The 11,232-nt window shown below is 39.2% G+C and overlaps 1 pseudogene; it reads right to left on the minus strand.

Annotated features, from left to right (window-relative positions):
- Positions 1 to 591: 591 nt before the first annotated feature.
- Positions 592 to 691, minus strand: LOC145590246 (small nucleolar RNA R71; annotated as a pseudogene).
- Positions 692 to 11,232: the final 10,541 nt, after the last annotated feature.

An 11,232-nucleotide genomic window follows, 5' to 3' on the forward strand; every position in this document is an offset into this window, starting at 1 on the left:
TTCATCATGTTAGTTTAGGTTTTGTTCTAGGGAAATGGATGAAGGTTATGTTAATTAATTTAATGATTGATTGTGATTAGTATGAAATTGTTTCTTGATTATTGTGTATGGATGATGCTTAAATGGATTAGAATCTTTCTAGCTAATTGATTCTATGTTTTTAATTGTGTTTTCAATCAATTGTGCGAAAGTGAGTTGTTTGAGAGCCCTAAATTCCTCCATACCTTTGCTAGGCTAGTTGCACGAGAGTGAATTAGTTTAGTAGGATAATTAACATGCTTAATTGCGCGAGAGTGAGTTAAATGTGTTGATTGTTCCTAATCAAGGTAATTTTCATCTAATTGTTTGATATTGTTGAATGCATTGATGTAATTGGATTCCACTTTCCCTAGTTTTAGTTATTCGCTCTTTGTTGTGTTTAGTTTAACCTCTTTCTATCTCACAAGCTTTCCTAGTAGTCTAATTAGCATAGATTGATACACTTAGTCCTTTTGGGTTCGACCCTTTACTTACCCCTATACTCGTATTAGGGTAGTTTAGGATTATAAATTTCTAATTTGATTAGGGTTAGTAGACCTAACGACACTACTTAATCCCGCGATCAAGGTTTCAAGCAAAAGCCTAGTGAGAGCCTCTATGAAGCATGGGAGAGATACAAGGAGTATCAAAGAAAATGTCATCACCACGGAATTCCTACTTAACAAATTATTCAAATATTCTATGGAGGCCTTCTCAGGGAAAATCATGTTTAGATGGAGGAGCCGGAGGTTCTATCATGAATAAAACGGAAGAGGAAGTGGCAGACATAATTGAAGACGTACTGAGGTATTATAGAGAATGGCAAGAAGGAGAAAGAGAGTCAACTAGCAAGAGTAGCTCTTCGGTGTACTCGGTTGATCATCTAAATGCAATCAACAATCTATCCTCACAAATGACAAACTTGGGGAAGGAGATGTACGCTATCAAGGCGAAGTTGGAAAGTGCTACCTACCAAGTTTCAAGTCTTCTCTCCCAATCTAAGGGGAGAGGTATGTCTTCTAATTCTCAACCCCCTCCCTCTTCTAGTAACATGCCTAGTGGATGCTTGTTTTGTGATGATTGTGGATCGTATGATCATGATGTTTTTAATTCCCCTCATGCATGTATGGATGTTTGTGATGATCAAAATGGAAATGAGAATGAGCATGTGAACTATGTGTCAAACAATAATGACTCTAGGTTTGAGAATCAAAGAGGTTAATGGAATAGGAATTACAACAACCATGGCAATTTTGAAAACTACAACCAAGGTGATGGTAATAGGAACCATGGGAACCAAAATTCCCGAGGTAACTATAACAACCAAGGTTATAGTAGCCAAAATCAAAACCAAAATTATGGTAATCATAACCAAGGTTATGGTAACCATAATCAAGGTAGAGGTAATTGGAACAATCAAAATAGGGGAAATTTTCAAAATAACTCTCAATGGGGTCCCCCACCCGAATTTGCTCCAAAGACCCAAAATGATAATTCCTATGTTCAATCCTCTTCTTCTTCTCATAGGACCAATTTGGAAGAAATCATTGAAAACCAAACAAAGTTGTTGAACACTTACATGGCCGTAAGTGACAAGAAATTTAATGAAATAATGACTCATAATAAGATAATTGAAAACCAAATTTCTCAACTTGCTAATACTTTGAAAGACCATGCTAGTCCTTCTTCTTTACCTTCCCAAGGCCTAGATCCAAAGTGACCGGTCAATGCTATTGTTACAAGGAGTGGTAAGGTTCTTGAGGAGAGTTTGCCTAGGAAGAGTGAGACCAAGGAGGCCACAAAAGAGGTTTTGGTAGAAGATGAGAGAGATGGTGCATCTTTGAGTGAGGTTGAGATTAAGAAAGCTAGTGAGGTGAGAGTGGAGAAAGAAATTGTGAAATCCAAGCTTCCTTATCCACAAAAATTTATGAGACACAAGTTAGATGAACAATTTCGAAGATTTATTGATATGCTCAAGCAACTTCACCTTTCTCTACCATTTACCAAAGTTGTCACCCAAATGCCCAACTATGCAAAATTTCTCAAAGATATTTTGAGCGGTAGGAGGACTTGTGATGTTGCAGAGACGGTGAACTTGACCGAGAATTGTAGTGCAATCATAATGAACAAGATGCCACCCAAGCTAAAAGATCCTAGAAACGTTTCCATCCCTTGTGCCATTTACAAAATGCAAATCGAGAATGCCTTGTGTGACCTAGGAGCTAGTGTTAGAATTATTCCATATTCGGTATACCAAAGACTTGAGCTAGGAGAACTCTTACCTACTAACATCACTTTGCAATTAGCCAACAGTTCAATTAAATTTCCTAAGGGTAAGGTAGAGGATGTCCCTTGGGTTGGGAAATTTGTTATTCCGGTGGATTTTGTGGTGCTTGAGATGGACGAAGATGCTAACATTCCTATCATTTTAGGGAGACCATTCCTTGCTACTTCGTGTGCTTTGATAGATGTGAAGAGAACTAAAATTTCACTCAAAGTAGGGGATGAGGTGATAGAATTTAACTTGAATGATAGTATGAAGTATCCAAGTTCTTCTTTAGAAAATTGGATGTTGATTGATTCTCTTGATCTTGTTGTGTCTTCCATGCATGAGCAATTGCTTACCTCTAACTATTCTCTTGAGAATGTTTTGTTGAATAAGGAAAAGATAGGTGCTCCTAGTAAGGAGATGGCTTTGTATGAAGATGTGCTCAATGGAAGCCTTGAGGATGTTGAAGAGAAAATATGTATGAGCATTTCTAGCCAAGAAGCGTTGCAAGTGGCTACATCAAAGGAAGGTAAAGGTGTTCCAATGGTTGAGCTCAAACCTCTTCCATCACACCTTAGGTATGAATTCTTGGGACCCAACTCCACCTATCCCGTGATTGTTAGCTCTTCTTTGAGTGAGCGCTAAGCTCAAGAGTTGTGTGATGTTTTTAGAAAGCACCAAAGTGCTTTGGATTATACCATTGATGAACTCAAAGGTATAAGCCCCGCTTTATGTACACATCACATAACCCTTGAGGAGGGGGCTCTACCTTCTATTGAGAGACAACTAAAGCTACATCCCCAAATGGGAGAGGTAGTGAAGAAGGAGATCACCAAACTTTTGGATGTGAGAATTATATTCCCCATCTCGAGTTTTAGGTGGGTCTCCCCCATTCATGTTGTCCCAAAGAAGGGAGGCATGACCGTCGTCGAGAATGAGAGAGGTGAGCTCATTCCGACGAGGACGGTCACGGGATAGAGGATGTGTATAGGCTATAGACGTCTAAACACGTCCAACAAGAAAGATCATTTCCCCCTTCCTTTCATTGATCAAATGCTTGAGAGACTAACGAGGCACAATTTCTATTGTTTTCTTGATGGTTATTCGGGATTTTTCCAAATCACTATCCACTCGGATGACCAAGAGAAAACAACCGTCCATATGGTACATTTGCCTATAGGAGAATGCCGTTTGGCCTTTATAATGCTCCCGCAACATTTAAAAGATGCATGATGAGTATATTTGGAGATCTGTTGGAGGAGGAGATGGAAGTATTTATGGATGATTTCTCCGTAGGAGGTGTTTCATTTGAGGCATGTCTGGAAAACCTTGAGAAATGTTTGGTAAGGTGTGAGAAGGTGAACTTGGTTTAAATTGGGAGAAGTGCATTTCATGGTGGAGGAAGGAATAGTCCTTGGCTATAAGATTTCTCACAAGGGGATTGAGGTGGAAAAGGCAAAAATTGAGGTTATTGAGAAGCTTCCACCTCGGGTAAATGTGAAAGGAGTGCGATCTTTCATAGGACATGCCGGGTTTTATAGAAGATTCATCAAGGATTTCGCGCTCATTGCAAAGCCCCTCAATGATCTTCTTTAACAGGATGCCGAGTTTGTATTTGATGATAAGTGTTTGGAAGCATTTAATAAGTTGAAGAAGGCTCTAATCTCTACTCTTATTGTTCAAGCCCCAAGATGGGATATACCTTTTGAGTTGATGTGTGATGCGAGCGATTCGGCAATTGGAGGTGTCTTGGGTCTAAGAGTGGAAAAGAAGCTACATGAGATCTATTATATGTCCAAGACTGTAAATGGTGCTCAAAGAAATAACACCACAACGGAAAAGGAGTTTTTGGCTATTATTTATGCTTTTGATAAGTTCTGTTGTTATTTGTTGGGTACCAAGACCATTGTCTTCACGGATCATGCAGCTCTCAAGTATCTTTTTGCTAAGAAAGAATCCAAGCCTAGGTTGATCCGGTGGGTGCTCGAACTTCAAACTTTTTATATTGAGATTAGGGATAAGAGTGGAGCAGAAAATGTTGTGGCGGATCATCTCTCTCGCCTTGAGGATTCTCTAATTCATGATGATGGTTCTCCAATTGAGGATAAAATGCTTGATGACTTTTTATATGCTATTGAGGAAAAAGAGCTCCCATGGTTCGCCGACTTAGTGAACTTTCTCGCATATGAGGAGTTTCCACCTTCCTTTACTAAGAATCAACGAAAGAAGCTCAAGAGAGAGGCAAGACACTATGTGTGGGATGATCCCATCTTGTACAAGCGAGGAGTCGATGGCTTACTTAGGCATTGTGTTCCAAATGAAGAGGTGCCTAGTGTTTTGAAGATGTGCCATCGGATCTGAGTGGTGGCCATATGGGTGTTTCTAAAACCGCCACTAAGATTCTTCAAAGAGGTTTATGGTGGCCGCATCTCTTCAAGGATTCATGGGGTTTTGTTAAGACATGTGATCGTTGTCAACGAGTTGGGAATATCTCCAAGCGAAATGAGATGCCTCAAAAACCTATCCTTGAGTTGGAGGTATTTGATGTATGGGGAATTAATTTCATGGGACCGTTTCCCTCATCTTTTGGAAATCAATATATCCTTGTGGCGGTAGATTACGTGTCTAAATGGGTTGAGGCCATTGCTTCCCCAACTAATGACCATAAGGTGGTAATGAAGTTATTCAAGAAGGTCATTTTTCCAAGGTTTGGTGTACTAAAGGCAGTGATAAGCGATAATGGTTCTCATTTTATTCACAATGCCTTTTAAAAGATGTTGCGAAAGCATGGAGTTCATCAACGATTTGGCCTTCCATATCATCCTCAAACAAGTGGCCAAGTCGAGGTTTCCAATCGTCAACTCAAGTTAATTCTTGAAAAGACGGTTGCGAGAAATAGGAAGAATTAGTCGGACAAGTTGGATGATGCTCTTTGGGCCTATAGAACGGCTTTCAATACACCTATTGGTACCACTCCATACCGCCTAGTCTATGGCAAATCGTGCCATCTCTCGATAGATCTCGAACACCGTGCTTTGTGGGCAATCAAGAAGATAAACTTTGATTTGGCAAGTGCGGGGGAGAAAAGGTGGTTAGATCTTCATGAGCTAGAGGAGCTTCGATTTGATGCTTATGATTGTGTTAGTATTTACTAAGCTCGTTCCAAGGAAATTCATGATAAGCTTATCAAGAAGAAAGAGTTTTGTGTTGGTGATAAAGTTCTTCTCTACAATTCGAAAATGAAGTTGTTTCCTGGAAAGCTCATGTCAAGATGGAGCGGTCCTTACTTGGTTAAGAATGTCTTTCCTAGTGGTGTTGTAGAGGTTTCAATGATGTACTCTTCATCTCCATTTAAGGTCAATGACCATCGGCTCAAGAATTATTTCGATGGTGCTTTTGTTGGCCTTATTCATGTATTGCTTCTCTGACAACCACCTTAATAGGTGGAGAACGTCGAGCTATGACGTTAAACAAGCGCTTCCCGGGAGGCAACCCGATTTTCTAACCCTTTTATTTTGATTTTTCAATTCTCTATATTTCTTTTATTTTTGAGAACTTTTCTTATTTTTCTTTGTTTTCTTAATTTAGGTACCATGAGATTAGATCAATGATGATTTCCAACTATTTCAGTGATTAATTCAAGGTTTCTAGAGGTTTGGTTAAACTTAGGTGAAGGAGTTTGTTGGGGAAACATGCTCTCGTGTTTGAGTTTTCATGAATTTTTATTTATGATCGAGTGATTTTCGAACTATTTTTTTGTGTGATTTTTAAGCACTCGATCATGACGCTCATTAGCGCTGATGAGAGCGCAAGCACGAGAGTATGTTCAAGAGCGAAAAATTTCCTTTTTAGTGCGCACACATCATAGGTTGCGCGCGTACACCAAGGGGGTCAGAGCTTGGCCTTGTTTTGGTGCGTTTCAAGGCAAATTTCAGCCCCCCAAGGCCCTACCTGGTGCGCGCGCACCACCAGGCTGCGCGCACTCACCAGGTAGATCAGAGTTTCGAGCAAAAATTTCCCCCCCTGCCATAGCTGGTGCACACGCACCAACCCAGTTGCGCGCACGCACCAGCCACAGCAGCCCCGCCTCCCTTTTTCGTCCCCCGTTTCTCCCAAACCCCCCTTTTTCACTCCATTTTCTCTCTCCCCGACCTCCCCCTTAATCCACCACTCACTCTTCTCTTTTCAAACCCTTCCTAACCCTTGCAAATTCACACAAATACACCTTTTAATTTCATTTATTCACAAATTACATTAAACAATAATCAAATCTTTTCAAAAACAACAAAAAAATCTTAAATTTTCGAATTGGAATTCGAAATTTTTGGCTCAAATTCGACTTTTGAAGGTTTTGTTTTGGTGCTTGGAACTTGACTTTGGGTGTTCTAATTATTCTATATTCTTCAAATTGTGGAATTTTCAAGTGATTAATAGCTTCATTAAGGTATAATTTCTCATTCTCTAGTCATCTTCTTCCTCATTTTTGAAGCTTAAAACCCTTATTTTTGCTTTCATGGTAGAACTCCATTGTTTGTTCTTTTAGCTTGTATTTTGTGTTGAATGATGTTATTGGATGTAAAATTGAAGCTTTTTCATGATGAATTTGTATACCTTACTTGAATCCTTGATTCACCATTGTTAGTCATTTTCTCTCTCATGGGTATTTTATATGATAGTTTCATTTCTTAGATAATTCAATGTTTTGGGATTAATTTGCTCATAATAATTCATGATTTGGTCTCTTGTGTCCAATTTTGCCTTTACTTTATGACTAGTTGTTTCAAGCTTATGTTTCTATATTCATGGCATAGTTCATGTGTGACCATTACATGTTTCATTTTTGATTGAATTATATTTGTGCTTTATTCTTGAGCAAATTCTTATGAATATTCTTGAACACCAATAATTGTAAATGAATTGCTCATGAATTTCTTTGCATCTTGTAGATGGCCCCTATTTGTCATAAGAAGCGTGCTAGATCGGGTTCAAGCAAAGCTCAGCACGTTGTTCCACCTCCTCCCGAGGTGGGAGAAACGTATGGCATTGAATTCTCTAAAGAAATGCATTGGGATAGGTTCAAGCAACTTACCAAGAGGAAGCTTAAGCCGACAAGATTCTATGATCAAGCAACTACCAAGCTACTTGGAATTGATGATGACGTTCCCTACCTCGCCAAGAACCTCGGTCTCTTAAAGTTCTTGGATTTGAGTGCTCGTACCTATGCTAGGGTGACATATGAGTTTCTATCATCCGTAGAAGTGGTTCGAGAGACAAGTGGTCACTCTTCGAGAACTTTGACCTTTCAACTTTTCAACAATGATCATCGGTTTTCGGAGTCACAACTTTGTTCTTACTTCCGGTTCCCTTAGGCCGTCGATGAAGACCATCTTGTTTATCCGGCCAATGGTAAAATGGCTAGTGACCATGGGTATGATGAACTCAAGTGGTGGCGGCGTATCTTTGATCGGAGGGATAAGATAGGTCGTTAAGCTACTACCCTAATCAAATTAATTATTTATAATCCTAGACTACCCTAATACAAGTATAGGGGTACGTAAAGGGTCGAGCCACTAAGGAAGCACACTCGTTCAACATCAAAATCACTATGAAAGAGTAAGAAGGGAAATGTTTTTGTTGATTTTGTTGGATTAAGCACTAAGACTACAAATAAGCAAAGATAGAGATGAATAAACTCAAGAGAAAACAACATTAGGGAAACGGGGGTGTCAAACATGATTAGAAATAGGGGAACAATGATAGTTATCATGAAGAACAAGCCAAAGAACACAAGATTCTACCTAAACAATTCATTCTCATGCAATCATCAAGGCAAATCAATGGAAGAGGTCTATACTGAATTGGATCATTCTCATGCATCCTATTAGTTACAAGCAAAACAAGGGAATAAAGAAGCACAATCCATAAAGCTCCACTTTAAAACTCATTCTCATGCAATCATTAAAATAGAGGTGATCTTAATCTAGTTCAAATCATTTTCATACATTTAAGCTAGAGAGCAATCAAATAAAGTGCAACAATAATCTCAAGCTATCAAAAATCATATCTTCCATCAATATAAGGCATGTATTCAATCCAACCATCATCATTCATCCAGTATTCAACACATATTTTCCACCCCCTTTCCCTAGATAGGAAATTAGCCTAGAGAAGGGAGAATAAACATAATAGCAAGATTTGGAATAAACTCAAGAAACACAAAACAAAAAATGATTAAGAACAATAAAAATAGTAATAACTAGATGAAATAATAGATTAATAGAAATAAGCAACTAAGAGGCAAATAAATAAATAAAATAAAGAGAAAGGATAAGAGATTACTAAAGAGGAGATTAATGAAAGAGGAAAGCTTGAAAGGTTGCTAGATTGAAGATTAAACTTGATCAAAGTTGAATACAATAAAGGAAACTTGAGTCATAATCCACTTTCTCTCTCTAAGATTAGGGCTAATAGTTCCTAAGAAAAAAGATGATTTAAAACTTGAATGAGGGAACTATTTATATGCATCATAAAAGACGGAAATAAAACACCAAGGAGAGCTCTCTAGCCATCAGTCGCGCCTTCTCCACTGTGGGTACGGAGTTGCTTAACTAAGCAACCCGCGCTCGTGGACCCTACGCTCGCGCCCGAGGCTGAAGAAAGGAGAGGCCTCTCCTCAGGATGAGAGGCCGCGGCAAGAAATCAGGGGAGCTGCCAGCCTCGAGGTGCCGCGCCCGCGGGCCAGTGAGGAGATCCCTCTTCTGGGGCGCCGCGCAGCATCTCCCGAAAGTTGAGGCGTCTTCAAGCTTGAACAACCGCGCCCGCGGCCTCTTAGTCCGCGCCCGGGGCTTCTTTATTGCCATTGTGCCATCCTTGAGCATCATATTTCCTTTCCATAGCTCGTTATGCATCCAAAGGTTCATCCAAACGGGCCAAAAACCTACAAAACAACAAAGAAACACTAGAAAAACCAACAAAAAGGGGAAAAAGGAAAGGAAACACGAGAAAGGAAAGGAGAAGGCAAAACTAAGGTATAAATGCTTAAAAAGGCTCAAATAAGTGCAAATGAGGGGAGAATCCTTAGAGAAAAAGGATGGAAAAGTGGCATAAATGCAACTCATCAAAATCCCCACACTTGCCTCTTGCTTGTCCTCAAGCAAGGAAAACTAAAACAAAAAGACAACACACACGACAAACATAACATGACAAGGATTAAGAAAATCAATCAAGTTTCACGGTGGGAAATGCTCCAATTGGACTCAAACATATGGACATGCATCAAACAATACTTACCTTTCTCAATTCAAAGAGGGGGGACACGTTCTAAGATGCTGATGGTTGAAGAAGACAAACCTAAGCTTAGCATAGAGAACTAATGATTTCATCCTCCGCCCTAGCCCTAACCAAGACAGTCCACGTTCTCCCCACTAGCTTCAAATCATCCCTTAGTTAGCTCCTCATGATTCCTTGAGGGAACCGGAAAAAGAAATTTTTATGTGGAATCATAAGGTCATCCTGACATCTCAACTATGCGTACTCTCTCCATAGGGTTGAAATCTATCTCCTTCAACCGTTCTTTGACCACGCCCCTCTAAAGTCCAAGGGTCTTAACTAGGGTTGTAATGTCATGGCTAGGGGTCAAGGTTGGGAATCAATTTGAAAATTTTGGTGGCAATTCCTAAGTGAAGCATAAGAGTGGCCATCACTCAAGAACATCCTAAGAATTGAACCTAGTCTTAAACTTACACCTTTCAAAACAAACCACACAACATTACTTCATTCCTTTTCATTTCTTTTCATTTCCTTCACACATATTTTTTTTTTTTTTGCTTGGTTTTCATGATTTTCAAGTTTCTTGCTAAACCTTTTTGCATACTCTTTTCATGAATAATCTTTCAAAACCTTACTTGAACCAAATTACACAACTTTCTTGCTCAATTTCAACATTATCAAACTCGAACCTCACAAGCCAATGCTTCACTAACTACAAGGGTTGGTAGAACATAGGCCGTAGGTTTGTAATATGGCTAAGTAAAGAAAGGGGAAATAAGGCTCAAATTGGTTAGCAAGTAGGTGAATGTAAAAATGAAAACCAAATTTGTAACAAAACATAAAGAAAACAAAGAAAAATGAGAAGAAATGTCCTCTTCCTCCTCTAGAGTTATATGGTCACGATTCTTGGGAGCTAGACGCCAACACAAAGATTAAGATATGCATAGTTAAGATCCTAAATGGCGCTCACAAGAATGATGAAGGCTAGAACAAATGACGCTCACACGGGATAAGAAATAAGCAAGTACCAACCAAGGGAATCCTATCCACCATAGAGAGCAACACCATCTTACCACTTTCCCGTGAACTAGGGGTTCAAACGTCCTCAAAAGTTCTAAACCGGGCTACCTTAGCTTACAATGTGTCTAATTCAACCCTAAGCATTCTCAAACTGTGTAAACCCTCATCAACTAGGAAGGTAGGCATTCAAAGACATGTCATCAAGTAGGCACACAAATCCAAATGAATTAGCAAATCCACATCAAAAAATATTTCAACTTGTCATAGTCATGTTTGTCACACAAAAGAGAACAAGAAAAACACACAAGAAAGAGGAAGAGATTAAAAAGATTCATAATTGAGGCATATAATCCAAGTAAGTCCCAATCGTCATACAAGTGATCGTTGATAACAACATCAACGATCCCAGGTTCCTTAGAACCAAAATCAATCAACCTCGAACCATTCAAATCTTCCTAGACTAAACCTAAACTAAGCAGTCAAAGAAAAAAAAGAAAAGAAGGAAAAAGGAAAGGTCTCACCCAAATGTCTCTTAAAGAACGATAAAGCAACCAAACCATTTACCAAAGCTCTAGAGCTCCAAATGTTGCTTCCATCGATCTTCAAAGCTAGAAAAGAGAGAGAGAAAATAAAACAAAAGCAAACACTAGATAAAG

Source organism: Chenopodium album, chromosome 17 (genome assembly GCF_948465745.1).
Source record: "Chenopodium album chromosome 17, dcCheAlbu1.1, whole genome shotgun sequence".
NCBI lineage: Eukaryota > Viridiplantae > Streptophyta > Magnoliopsida > Caryophyllales > Amaranthaceae > Chenopodium > Chenopodium album.